The sequence below is a fragment of the Aulonocara stuartgranti genome (assembly GCF_965226115.1).
Source record: "Aulonocara stuartgranti genome assembly, chromosome: 4".
Lineage (NCBI taxonomy): Eukaryota > Metazoa > Chordata > Actinopteri > Cichliformes > Cichlidae > Aulonocara > Aulonocara stuartgranti.
In genome coordinates, this window is record NC_138942.1 from 9,993,518 (window position 1) to 10,008,785 (window position 15,268).

The 15,268-nt window shown below is 37.9% G+C and overlaps 1 long non-coding RNA gene across 1 annotated transcript in view; it reads right to left on the reverse strand.

Moving 5' to 3' along the window:
• The window catches only part of LOC309705887, a 269,576-nt gene that overhangs the window by 199,614 nt on the left and 54,694 nt on the right, over positions 1-15,268 (reverse strand). The window lies entirely within an intron of this gene.

A 15,268-nucleotide genomic window follows, 5' to 3' on the forward strand; every position in this document is an offset into this window, starting at 1 on the left:
ATGGGCTCTTATTTGGTCTAATCTGTAAGTCCATTTGAATCCATTAGTGATTTGGAATTGTCAAGTGATCTATAAAGCCTTTTAGCTGTTGAGGGTAGAGTTTGTTAAATTTGGGTCAGGTTTACTAATTATGAAGTACTATGCAGAAGTCTTAAGGGATTCCTTTTTTCTTTATATATTGAAAATGGGGAAGTGGTGGCAGCAATTTATTGAAATGTCTGCAAATGTGCATGTAAATACAATTAAAAGGTGAAAACTGAGTATGTTAAGATTGAAAATGAGTATTTGGTTTCTCAGGCAAGCTTTCTTGTCATTTGTAAATAATGTTATAATGTGCCATTGTGTGTTGTTTTCTAGGTGTGCTTTTACTGCATTGTCATACTGAAAAATGACTCTGCCAAACACTTTCCGAATGGTTTTCCATGGTCAATGAAAATCTGCCTGTATTTTTCTACTTTCATAAACACTTACTGGCTGAAGTGCAGCCCCAACCCTCCACTATGTTTTACAAATGGTTGTAGATACTCACTGTTCTACCGCTCTCCTGACCACCTCTGTACATGTTAATGGTGATTTGAACCAAAAATTGGATTGTTGGCCCTACGACAGACTGGCGACCTGTCTGGGGTGTACCCTGCCTCTTGCCTTGTGGTAGCTGGGATAGGCTTCAGCTCCAATCTTAGCCTTTTCACCCTGTTTCACTTCATTAAGAAGATAAGAAGAGAAAAAAAAGTTAAAGAGAAGTTACAGAGAATTTTATTACCACAAGCAATTAAGGACTTTATTTTACAATGCTTTGACCTTCAGACCTTCAGCAGCCATAATAAAGGTCTAATGCAAACCATGGTGAAAATGCGTGCAAATAATTAACAGCATGCTGGTCTTGGCTGCTCTGTATTTTACATAAGAAGTTAAAGCAAGCATTAATTTAATCATTATGTTTAAAAGTGTAATGTTCTTTGTGAACAATGGCTAGATAAGGTTGGATGAATAAAAATATGTGGACAGCAGTGTAATTAGCAGCGTATAATAAATGCACTTTTCACTGCTGCTGCACTATCAGGGTAGCCTGCTGTACCTGAGATTATCCCTCTTTGAGCAACGTAAATTGGGATGTGGGAAATTTTGTTGACAAATCTTTAAAATACAGATATAAGAATGGAACTGGTTACACTGGTTATTATACTTTTACTTATAGCAATTATTCAGGTGTTGTACAGCAGAGGGCAGTAAGGCATCATAAATGGTGCTCATTTTCTTTCCATAGGAGGCTGATTATTATCCCACAACTGTTAGTCAGAAACAAACTCTTTATTTTTGAGAAAACTTTTTTTAAACTATTTTAATGTTTTTTTGTTGTTTGTTTGTTTTTTTCCTTTGCTGCCATTTACATGAACAGTCAGGATAAAAAAAAGCTCACTAAGCTTTTCAGTTTATGTGGCAGCAGATGAAGTGTTGGAGAGTGTTGTGATATTAGCTGCCCAAAGCAATTTACATAATAATATTTAATAAGCATGGCTGAAGGGCGAACAGCTGCTGGACATGACCTCTTTAACCTACTGCGTTTACCATGTGTCACAAAACTATAATTATTATTATTACAGTGAAATGGTTACTCAGTCATTTCACACTTTGCACGATGCACTAGATATCTATGCATGCATCACTTACATCGTGCAGTGATTTAATCCCTTATAGATCGTAATTGTAATTTCAGCTATCTGCAAACAGCCAATTGTGGTTATTCAAAGCATGCTTTGCTGTTAAAAACACTGGATGATTTTTTTTTAAAATTTTGTAGCCACTAGAAGGTCTGATCAGTTGTAAGATCTTGCCGCATAAATTTACATATTCATTAGGAAAGTCATTTTCCTTAAGCTAATGTAGATGCTAACAGCTGTACAGGATTTGGGGCACACATTAAAACCTACATTTTATGCACAACATTAATTTAATCAATTAATTTATTGTAAGGAATACCAAATTGTTACTATTTGAAATATTCCAGTCAACCTTATTAGCCAACAGTAATGTAATTTTTGCATTTAATTGCAATAAATCCATGTGTCCAGTCTTCTCCACTGGAAGTTCTTTTTATACCAGAGAAATGCAAACAAGCTAAGCATTTTTTTCCCTCTCCAGACTTATTATTAAACATTATTAGTGAGTATCTCTACATAAGCCACAAAGGAGAAGGGCACAAATTGCTTCATATTAAATGTAGATGGTTGCATAACACTGTCAAACATAATTGTGTTTCCCTGATAGCAGTCTCAGTGGCCTTGGTGGAAACGACTTTCATAAATATGAAAAGGAGAGATTCTACTTGCGTCATTGTAAATAGTTTTATAAGTGGAAACTGAAGACAGGCTGTTCCCTAGATTGTCAGACTTGTTAAGTAAGGTGATTGGGATATCTAACAACTAAAGCAGACAAACCTTCTCACATTCCTCTACTTTCATGATAACTGGTGAGTAAAATTTGAAGTGAAAAGAGGGAAAGCAGAAAACCCAATGTTAAAAAATAGAAATCTCACTGGGATTTTCTTAAAGGTCATTTCTCTAGGTGTGGAAAACATTCAGACTTTGACAGGTTTACAATAGCAGCTTTTCGTCTCTCCTTGCCCTTGTCTCTCCTGGTTTGACTCCAGGTCACAATGGAGGTTTCTGAGGCGTACACTTTATGCACCTGGGCTCTCAGACACGACAGCATCCATCAAGAGAGCCAAAACAAATTATGTTGTTAATCTCGGTAATAAATGGAGACATGATCTCGTTTGTGTTGTTGATTCAGGGGAAGTTTTGAGATTTTTGCTGGAGTGCTGCTGTGTCTGTTGCAGAGAAATTGACAAACTGTTTCTAGGTAAATGGTAAAGATTATCTCTGTGGGGAGAAAATGAGTCAGCTCTGCTTGCCACGAAATGCGATCATGGATCAAGTGAGTGACTTTACAAGTGGTTCAGCATGCGTCAGTTTTACTAATCGTGTTTTGTCAGTAGCGCTGTTATTCTCTGTGTGTGTCCAAAATAAAGTAAATTAAAATTTAAAAGTAAAGATTCCCTTTCTTAAGTGAAAAACAAAAAATAACCATTCAGTTTGTTATCATAAATTCATAAAAGTTACATATATGCATTTCCCAATAACAGGAATATAATCATTTTAAACCAAAGGGTGTCTACAGGTAATAAGGATCACAGGAAGACCAAACACATGCATTTATAAGAGCTCATGTTGTTATGTATAGAGTGATGGAGCCATGCTTCCCAGCTGGAGTTTTATAGCCTAGGAGGAAAACATAAATCTGTAAGAGTCTCCAATTTCCCGGTATCACAAATGTTATTTCACAGCACAGCAGGAAAACAAGAAAACGGGCAAAAACGTGGCCTTGTTGTGTCAGTGCTAATGGAAAAGTTGTGAGATTAAGGGGTCAGAAAACCTTCTGCTGAAAAGTTCCAAACCTGCAAGGTGCTTCCACATGTATTTTTGAAATGCACATCTAATATAAGTAGGAAATTCAGGGTATTTATTTCTACATTATAACATTAGAATTTGTGCATATGTATATGTGTGTAAAACAGATTAACCAAAGCAAAGTGCTCTTTAGGATTTTGCTTCGGGAGCGGTTAGCATAATCTGAATTTTAAGGAACTTGCTTTTTCACTATACTTGAGTTGCTAGTTTACCAGCAGCACCAGCACCTGTGCAACTTGTTTAGCACAAAGAAACCATAAGCCCTGCACAGCTGACACAGTTGGCACAGTCACACACACTGCTAGCTGAATTGGCACAGTTGGTTATTCCCAGGACTCGAGCAGCAGAACAGAATAGCAGCTTCATATTTTTTATTTTCAAAACAGGAACAACAGTTCATGCTTTACTGAATATTTGTTCTCTGAGAACAACGTGTCATTGAGCAGAAAAACATTAATTTCAGCCATTAAACACCGGGAGCTAGAGGCTCACCAAGAGCTCTGAAGCTCAGTCAGAGTAATTTTATTCTAGGTAGTAAGTACACTTGACACTCATTAAGGTTTGAAAGTGGGACGGTGGACAGAAAGAGCTCTGGCTGAGTGCTATTATTCTTTTCCACAGTGTAACATGTTTTGTCATTGAACAGATGAGTAGTGTGCAAGAATAAAGCCTGGCAGATACAAGCAGGGTGCAAAACACAACTTCATAATTAGAGCCAAGGGAGAATGCAAAAGCTTAAAATGTATTGTGACATGAAATGCGAATGTTCTTTAAAGCACCATGCAATCGTTTGGAAGTCGTCATACATAAAATTACATTTTTAAGCCCCTTTCAAACAAAATTATATGATGCCACTTTAAAAGATTTATAAAGCCAGTTTCTGGTTTCATTAGTCTGTTAAAGTGGCAGCGCTTTAATGACATATGTCACTCAAACATAGGTCATCTTTAAATTAAAGTTTTTACACAAAGAGCAGCAGCATAGACTCTACTTAGGTGTAACAACACTCAAAGGTCTTGCCACTATAAATACTGCCCCGCCCTTCACTCAGATTCACACACACACATACACACAGATATCTCCTTTCTGCAACAGGAATGACAATAATGCATCACAAACAAATGTTTCAGTCGTGTTACAAATTACAATCTGAGCTGAACTAATCTGAGAGACATGCACAGCTATTATCGTGTGCCTGTCTGTCAATGTGATGTCTTGCAGACCTATGGCATTTTGTTAAGCTAAATATAAGTGTTAACAGATCTGACCCAGTCATCTTGGTAGTGTGATTGCTGTCAGCTTGATGGAAAAAGACTATAAAATATAACAAAAGCACTCAATAGAATCTCAAAGCATAAAATATGGATGAGCATTAGTGGAAGATTGGTAAAAACTGCTGAGGCATTTCTGAGTGCTGCCAATTTTTCCACTTCAGCTCCCATTAATTGATATGCCTTCTTTTGTGCTATGGCTCTGTACCTCTGTGTGTAATTATCTGTGCTTTTCATTTAACCAACACTACATTCATATCTCAGTCAGTCCAAGGACCCAGGGGAGTGCCTGCCTTGACACTGCACTATGATCAATAAGAAGCCAGTCCAAGGAAGACAGCATGAGACGCTTGGGCACACTTTAATTTATATCTCAGAATAAATTGTTTTAGACAACGTATGCATGTTTTTCCACAAAGAAATAATTAAAGAATAACAGGAAGGTCTTTTGTAAGCTCTGACATTTTTGTACCTCTTACTTTGACTGATCATAGATTTGTTGAAGTCATAGTGTGGGACTGATCATTAAGTGTGAAGTCAAGCTTAAGATATCAATTGACCTACAACAGCAATTTCATGTTATTGGTTTTTAAAAAAAACAACTAACTATGCAGATACACTGCTTTGTCCTCATATGATAAATAAAATGCACCTTCTTTTTAGGGTTTATGTATCACAACATGAAAAGGTATCTGTTTTTTTATGTAGGACTTAAAATTTGGTAAATGTAACTTCAGGTGAACAACAAAGCATGACATATTAATGACATATTACAGCATGTCATTAAAAATCTTGCCAAATGTAAAAGCAGTGAAAATCTAAATTCATCTGTAAGTGTGAGCACCTCTATAAAAGCAGAGACTTTGGTAGTTTTGCTGGTCTGAAGCATTCAGGTGTGTGTTAGCACAATGTCAAGGAAGCAGGGCATCAGCACTGAACTGAAAGATGTGACTGTTGCTGCTCATCAATATGGGCACAGTTATAAAGCCATTTCTGAACAATTTGAAATCCATCATTCTGTAATGATAAAGGTTATTCACGAGTGAAAAAAATATTAAGACAGCTGCCAATTTTACCAGCAAATTTACCTTCAGATTGTCCAATACCCAAAGCTACATCTCAGACTCTACACGCCTCAGTTAGCATGATAGATGTTAAAGTTCATAACAGTGTTATGGCTTACTGAAAAAGTATGGCTTGTTTTGAATGGTTGCCAAGAGAAAGCCTCTTATCTTTAAAAAAAAAAAAAACATGGCAGCATGGCTTAGGTTTGCAAAGTTGCACAAACTAGACTTCTGGAGAAATGTAATTTGGACAGAAGAGGCAAAGTGGAGATGCCTGGTTGTAATGCACAGCAACAGGACTATTTTTTTTTTAATCTAACCTAATACATCTGATGAAAACCAAACTCAGCATATCAGAACAAACACCGTCAAACATGATGGTGGAGGGGTGACAACCTGGGCATCCTGAGTCAACCATAAACTCTCTGTGTACCAAAGTATTCTAGAGTCAGATGTCAGAGGTTTCACTGGAGTTGGGTCCTGCATCAGGTCAGTGATTTCAAAGACAGCAGCAGTAAATCTATGAAAGAATTAAGGTCATGCAAGAAAAAAAAGAAACGAGTGGGACAAAATTCTTCACAATGATGTAAGAGACTGATATAGTTAAACAGACAATGATTTCTTTAGCTTACTGCTACAATAAGCGATTCTTCAAGATGTTGAATCATGGAGTGTACTGAGTTTTTCCACACACTGGTTCTGCATTTTGGCTTCATTTTTGTTAAATATGGTGTAATATGTTATATGTTCTTGGTTATTTGAGGTGATATTTCCCTAATTTTAGAACCTGGTAAGTAGAGCAGGGCGATATGACCAAAAATATTTATCACGATATAGATTTGAAAATTTGCGATAACGATATAACTGACAATATAATTGACACTAGACAAAATACTTTACAACTCCACAATTTTATTAGTGCAAAAAAAAAAACATCAATGTATTTTCACTTAAACAAGCAGCTGTTTTTTGCATTAAAGTTATATAAAAACGTAACAGTGCAAATGCAAATTCCTTGCTGACAGTTTAACCAAAAGGCATTTCCAGTGGAAATTGGCCGACATATCCTCAGCATAACCATGTATAATATCCACAAAACCAAAAAAGAGGTTATACACACGCAATACGGTAATATTATGTTGAAGCACAGTACGTATCACTCCGCGAGGCTTCTGCCTACAATAGCAGTAATGCTCCGACAATCCATCAAGCGGTGCGGCTTCGTAGCTTTGCAAAGTCGTACTAAAACATTTGACAGATTTTCGAGCGCCGTGTACCACATAAAATCATTTCGAGGTCAGTAAACACAACCAGAATTCAAACATAAGGCACACGGGATTATAAGGGGCACTGTCGATTTTCGGAAAAATCAAAGGATTGATTTTAAGTGTGCCGTATTTTCCAAAAAACACGGTATTAACGGACGAAAGCTAAACCAGTTCCACACCACTGAAGTTGCAGCATTTTTACAAACCAATTCTGGTTCATCCGTTTTATTCAACGATCCGCTTTCGCCCTTGTCATTCTCCGTCGCCGAAGTGCCTTTTTCATGTGCGTATGAAAACAAAGGCACTGCACATGCGCGTTTTACCCATATTCTATCGCGATATTTCATTTTCTTGTCGTTGCCCAACATTATACCGGTATTACCGTGAACGGTATGATATGGCCCAGCCCTACTGGTAAGAACCAGATGATGTCAATGTTATTAAAAACATTTTATCTGGAGAACTCAACAATGGTACATCAGAATCAACACAAACAAATAAATAGATTAATTTCATTGACAGACCAATATGCCTACCTTTCTGGGGTAAACAGGAAATGTTTTTGCATTAATGAATTCTCATGCTAATACTCTAATGCAGGGGTCTCGAACTCCAGGCCTCGAGGGCCAGTGTCCTGCAGGTTTTAGATCTCACCCTGGGTCAACACACCTGAATCTAATGATGAGTTCATTACCAGGCCTCTGGAGAACTTCAAGACATGTTGAGGAGGTCATTTAGCCATTTAAATCAGCTGTGTTGGATTGATGACACATCTCAAAACTGCAGGACACGAGTTAGCTATGACATTACTAATTGAAATGTTTCACTTTGTAATATCACAAAAACCATATCTGAGTTATCTCATGGTCTTCTTTCCAGTGACAAAAGTTGGGTCTTCTTTTTCAATCAGCTTTCCATTGTTTGTTCTTGCTTCTTCAAGTGTTTTAATTATGTAGCAGCAGTCCTTTCATCATGACATCACAAGAGATGTGCATCTGTTGTTTTGATGATGTTTTGTTTGAAGTGGTGTCTCTAAGGCTAATGAATGTTTTCTCTCTTTGCTAATCAATTAAATCAGTCAGATTCTCCATGGAGCAGAAGGTTCAACATCATTGGGACTACTGGATTGAAAAAATAATGATCCTTTATCATTCATAACTGTACTCGCAGCAGGAACAAGCCACTACTGACTTCTCTCTTAAATCACACCAAAATCCACACAGTCATTTAGTGTCACCACATTAAGTTTGGATCACATCAAAGCTGAACTGGATGCTTGAATAAATAACAGTAGATGTGTTTACAGCACAGTGGTGAAAATTTGTTGTTTGTAATGCGACCAATTAGCCTGTTGCAAGTAAGTCAAACAATGGCTTGTTTTCACAGTCAGTTTGAACCCCATGGCGTGAACACAGCATGTAACATGGATCGATATCATTTTTTAAGATGCCAGTTTTTAGAAAGTAAACCTGGCAAAAGTTCAAACATTGTCACCTACAGAGACCTCAAGAAAAAAAAAGTCCCTTTGAAGGAGAAGCCTGTTCACAGAGCTTCAGCACAGCCTGACAGAAAAAGAACAAAAACCAAACACTTCTGCCAGATGCACAGTAAGACAAATGTGTTGCACTAAACAGTAAGTACAGATGAGACATCATTTGTACCGGTTTCTATGACAACAACAGGATATTCATATATAGTGTGTAGCTTAGACCTGGACTGACCTGTGGGAGCACTGCAATCCTTGCATTATTTCAGTCTGCAATCTACCCTCATTTTGTCACCGTGATTAGTCTTTTCATGAAGCAAGCAATTAGGACAGTCGGAAAGGAAATCTGTTCTGTTTCAATTTCTTTTCTCATCTCTAATTCCTCTGGCTCACAGTCCCAGAGCACACAGCAGAGTTGGTAAAACAACTTCTAGTGTTTGAACAGCTCAAACATAAAGGATTCACTGCAACACACTGTTTTCTTTAATGTACTTTACACAGCCCAAGTGTTGTTTGACGTTCACTTAAAAAGTACCAAAAGTACTTTCACAGTAAAAGGTAATTTATTCCATAAGCTTATTAGAGGACTAAAATTGTAGCTTGGCCAGCACTTTGAGCAAAATGCTAATGTCTCCTGGGAACACTCAGAACCAAACAGGAGACAATAACCAATCAGGTGAGAGACACAGACACAATAAAGTCAGCTCACGTGGCTGAGATTGTTTGGTATGCTTGTGGCTTCGGAAAGCCAAACCTTTCACTCGCTGTATTAATTTTAGTGTTTTTATTGTATGGTGGCTCTAGAGGTGGCGTTGTATTTTTTTATTATTAGTATTGATTTAATGGTTCTCCCATAACTCTTCCTGTAGTGAAGCTGAAAAGAGATGATTGCCAACAAATCCGTGACAGTGTCCTGTTTGTTTACCGAGTGCAGGCTGCCACTTACTTTAGAGTTAATATACTATCAGGTATTTCAGCTCTTTTTTTATCTTGCCATTTTATTTGCCATTTCAGAATTGATTTAATCTAGCCTCTCACTCTCTGTAGTGGTGGGCTGAGTGTTTGCCATTTCCTGATGGTGATATAGTTTGCTGTGCCACATTTTATTAGTGTGGTGTTTTGATATATTTATCTTATGATTGGGTGGCTAGCTTCCCCGTCTGTATGTACTACGACATTCTAGCGCTCTACATTTCCTCTCTTTCTTAGACTCATTTTATCAATAATCAATTATGGCTGATAACCCACAGAGACTGCTATGGCCTCATTAATGAAGTGCCCATGGTAACATGGGGCATACTGACAAGCTACCATATTCACCATCTTAGTTAATGATGCTAGAATGAAAAGCCTAATGAACAACTGAGGCTGACCACTGACAGTCCTTAAGCCATGCTGGTAGCATTACATTAATATGAAATTTTACCATCAAAACAAAACAGAGAAAGTGGAAAAGGTGCTCCTTTTTAACATCTAAGAGTAATTTTTTTTTATTGTTGTTCTTTGCAATGCTGGAAACATTGCTCCCATTCTATTTTGGTCCATATTGGCATGCTAGCATCACATATTTGCTGCTGATTTGTTGGCATGAAGCTATATCTCCACCACATTCCAAACATGCTCTACAGAATGAATATCTCGTAATTCAATTCAATTCAATTTTATTTATACAGCGCCAAATCACAACAACAGTCACCTCAGTGCGCTTTATATTGTACAGTAGATCGTACAATAATAGATTCAGAAGAAACCTAACAATCACATGACCCCCTATGAGCAAGCACTTTGATGACAGTGGGAAGGAAAAACTCCTTTTTAACAGGAAGAAACCTCCGGCAGAAACAGGCTCAGGGAGGGGCGGGGCCATCTGCTGTGACCGGTTGGGGTGAGAGAAGGAAAACAGGATAAATGCTGTGGAAGAGAGACAGAGATTAATAGCAGGTATGATTGTATGATCGTAACTGTGGAGGACTTTACACAGTGAACATGTTCACATTCAAGAAACCAGTTTGAGATTATTTGAGCTTTAAGACGTGAAGTGTTACCTTGCTGAAAGCAGTCGTCAGAAAATGGATACATAGTGGTCGTAAATGTTCAGCAACAATACTCATGTGGTATTAGAGATGGTTGTGGGAAAATCCAAGTAGAGTAGCAGTTTCTTGAATATTCATGCTTTTTATTTGAAGTCAGAAGTCATAATTTCTGAGTACAGTAATTTCTCCTCAAGATAGACTTCCAATATCGAACGTTAGAGCAGTCACACCAACCCCAATTTCACAATCCAAGATGGTGGTAGTCCATGTAAACAGTAATAAAACTCTAAAACTTGTAATCTGTAAAGCCATTGTTGAATATTTGTGACTTGCTAATAAATAAGCCACATTCAGAACACTGACCAGGCTCTATCCATGGACATGCTGCAGTGTTGATATTAAGTGCAAAAACACAACTTTTACTGGTGATGCAAGAATATTTCTACCACGCTCAGGAGAATAGGAAATCTACCCTGCCACATTCAAAGTCGCTTAAAACACATTTCTTCCCAATTTTTGTCACCAGTCCGGCTTCTTTATGTTCAGCAGCTCAGCTACAAATGAGAACTTGCTAGCTACCGAGCTTGCTAGCTCATAGAACAAGCTAACACTGGCCCCAAATGTGATTGGTAACAATTCAACAGTGAACAAAATGTAAATTTCCACTCTTCACCTTTAATAGTGATTTTCCTCTTGTTATATATGATGCGTCATTTTCAGAAGAGTTTAAAGTTGTGCACAAAGAGAGACAAGAAAGACAAAATCACTGCACCATCATCCAGTTCAGTCTCATTCAATGTGTTGCTGTCAAATATTACATATTGAGTAAAGCCCCCCTGGCTGATGTGCTGAAATTGCTTTGAATAAGCTGGCTGTCAATTCATTACTTCCTGTTGGTAAAAACTCTGAGCTAGTTGATTGACAATGACAAATAATGTGATAAAAATAAGTAAAACTGTGTGCAGCAGAACTTCCTATGATACCAAATATCAGTCACGGGAGACATTTTGGAATCACCTGTGCTCCAACTGACCGGACTTCTGTGGGATTTTGTATGATTTTGTATGTTTTCTGTCTTTAAAGTTGCATACTGGTTGCATCAAAGTGCTTCTTCCATTACCAGCTTCGGTTAGTTGCACAGTGCAGACACAGTTCAGGTTCACCAGTCTGTGCAAAGCAGGCTCCAGCAAATATAAACGCTCCAATGATCAAGAGTCAAGGTGTGAATGTGAGTTTAACATTTCACCTTATATGCACTTCTCATTTCCTCTGAGACCATTGCTGTAATTGATCTTCTCCACTGAGCAAGGACTAATGAGGCAGGATCACAGCAGCATACAAACAATGCGCAAAATAACTTATACTGTAAAACATCGATACTGAACGCTTGTTTTTGTACTTCAGCAGAAGACTAATAAGTTGGTGCGCCCCCTTGTTTTTAAATTGAACGAGTCCTGATTGATTTGAGTTGCTTGTCAAGGGTGAACGCTAAAAAGGTTATTGTGTTTTTACTACAACGCTGCTGAATTCTACAAAGAAATGTCTAATGCTGGCTATCGTTAGTCTCAGACTGACTTTTAATAATTCAGAAAATCATTGCATTTCCTCGTAGACCACTTTGTAAAATGTCACACTACTCTAGTCCTCGTGTTCTAGGTGGAAATCCGTCCTGTTTTGGGGGCGGTGGGTTTGTGCGTGTGTGTGTCACTTCATAGAGATCCATGCTGTTGCCATGGAAACACTCACATAAAACAAAACCTAGAGGTATTTCTGAATGTTATTCCATGCTACACCAAGAGCACAATCCAACATTGACCAAACTAAGCTGTTTTCACTGGCTGTTCTTTTGACCTTCATTTTTTATATAGGATGGTCATCTTAAATATGGATGCAGCTGGAGGTAGTTTTGTGTGTGTGTGTGTGTGTGTGTGTGTGTGTGTGTGTGTGTGTGTGTGTGTGTGTTTTATCCACAGGTGTAGAAATGATGATGTGCCCAGACGTTTGGTCCAGCCTGGTTTCATGTAATTCCTTGATGGATGGTGGCTGACAGCAGTGAAAACAGACTGTCAGAGATTGTGTTTGGAACAGGAAGAGGTGGAAATGTGTCAGATTGATGCTCCTGGGATAGAATCTGAATGTTATTTGATTCACTCCAAGCAGCACAGCGAGGGCAGACCCACGTCAGATCCTGCTGATTTTCTACTCAATATGACGTAGGAATGACAATGCCCAAAAGCTTGAATAGTTTAATTGGGTTTGCATTTTAATTAGTGTGTAAATACACAATGTGAAATTCAGCCCGTTAATAAAAGTTGTTTGGCCTCATTGTAACATGTAGTGGTAATCCATACTCCCTCTGACATATGCTGTGGTTTGTTTATAAAAGGTGGCAGAGGCAGTGGGTAATGCTGAGTGCACACTTGTCAGTTTGATAGATGGATGGGTGGCCAGAGGAACAATTGATTGGGCGAAAAAGAACAAGAGGAAACATGAGGAGCCCATATCTACCCTTAATATAACCAATAAAACATCACAATATCAAACAAACAAAAATACCCCCCAAAAATCAGCGCTATTAATAAAATGTAAATTATTTTATCAGGTAAACAAACACTAAAAAATTTGATTGATGTGCAGATGTTTCATTCTGTAGTATTACAGACAACATGTCATTAAGAGGCTTTTTATTTAGCAGACTGTATTGGCTGTGACTAAATGAATCATAACTCGCCATGAGTAATAAGCGATATTGGTCATGAGTGCCTGTTCCCTGCAGCATGAGTCGTTCTGGTCCCCCGTTTCATTTTGAATGAATCAGATCAACTCGACCCTTTACTGGCCCTCAAAGCATTAATTTTATACCTGACATGAATCAGATTCTATCTATGGTTTTTATTGTTTGTTTGTTTGTTAGCAGTTGTCTAGTAATGTTGATATAAAACATGCATAGTGATATGAAAGCACTTACACCTACTATTGGCTATGAATGCATACAGTAAAACATTAGGCAGAACTACAGAAGTCTGACACAGACAATCTCTAAACACTACAGTGTTATGCAAAAGTCTTGAGCCACCTCTCATTTCCTTATATTTTGCTAGGAAATTTTGACATAGGTTTATTGAAACAGTTTGCACAACTCTAACGACCTTGCAAGTCAATAATTTTGGATGACCACCCTTTATTCCTCAACACAGCCTGAACTCTCTTAGACAAGCTTTGTTGTAATTTCTTTAAGAGGTTTTCAGGAGTGATTCTCCAGTCTTACTGAGGAATATATCCAAAGCTATTATTTGTAAGTTGCCTGGTTTTTGTTCTGTTCTATGTCAAGATGATCCCACATTGCTTCTATAATGTTTAGGTCTGGAGCGCTGGGGAAGCTAGTCCATGACTGATAATGTTCCATTGTGTATTTTTGTTTCTATCTAGGTATGCTTTTACTGCATTTGCCATGTGTTTGGGAGTTTGTGCTAAAAAAAGAAAACAGGGATCAATTCTGACAAGCTCCCCAACAGCACTGGCTGAATGCAGTCCCAAACAATGATAGAGTCTTTGCCGTGTTTTTTACAGATGGTTGTAGATGGTTGTAGATGGTTGTAGATGGGTAAAAGACCGAAAGTTGAGGAACACAACGATATGTGCTGCTGGTAAAGTTTCTGTGCTGCCTTTCCTCATAACAGCCATCCCTCAAGAGTCTCTCCATTTACAGCAATGCGTACGCTGCACACCATAACGGGAATGTTGGGATTGTCCTCGTTGGTGCAAAAATACAGTTTTATACCTGCATGCTTTTTTTCAATATGATATACTTGTAACCCACCAAAAACATTTGGGGCATTTTGAAAGAGACATTACAACATGAGAGACTGCAAACTGTTTTACTGGTCAAAACAGCTGGAACACAGATTAGGTCACAAGCTCAGTCTCTCAGTTAAAAGCAAATATAATGCAGTAGTAAACATGGGCTCTTCCAAATGTTTCTCTTCATAATACCAGCATAAAACTGAGAACTACATATAATACAGAAAAATCTCAATTTCCTTGTTTTACATGTTGCATGTGCAGTATTATTTATGTGTATTTAATGACCATTCTGTTTTTTATTGTGCAGTAAAAATAAATAAGTACATTTTCCCCATATTCGCTGGGTGTAAGTACATATCCATCAGGAGGAAGCACTGCATCTAATGGACACTTTTAAAACGACATGCAACAACCTCTGTGAAACTACTACAAAATAACAAAAATTAAAACTTGTAACTAGAAAAAACCTGAAATATTCACATTCAGCTTTACAAATTCATGTTTAACAGTAGTAGTCCAACATCCAGCAAACAACTACTAATTTTAACTCTGTTTAATTACTTGCAGTTAAATAGTCTCTGACACTGGTCATGTGACATCACAGCAGCATCCATTCAGTAAAATGGATTGCATTCCCTATTGACTTTACACCCCTTTAAATATCAAAACCTAATGTTGGCCTAACTTTACCCAATAATTCAACTTCCACCACTGACAATACTGCATTCCCTTTGCTCCCTCTTGAATTGAGTAAATTGAATTGTTCTCCCCCTCAGCTAAACTCGCTACAAACCTGTAAGATAGGGTAAAGCCTAAATGCTAAGACCCGCACCTCATTTGAGGGCAGGCTGGCTTGGGTGCAGAGTAGTCTT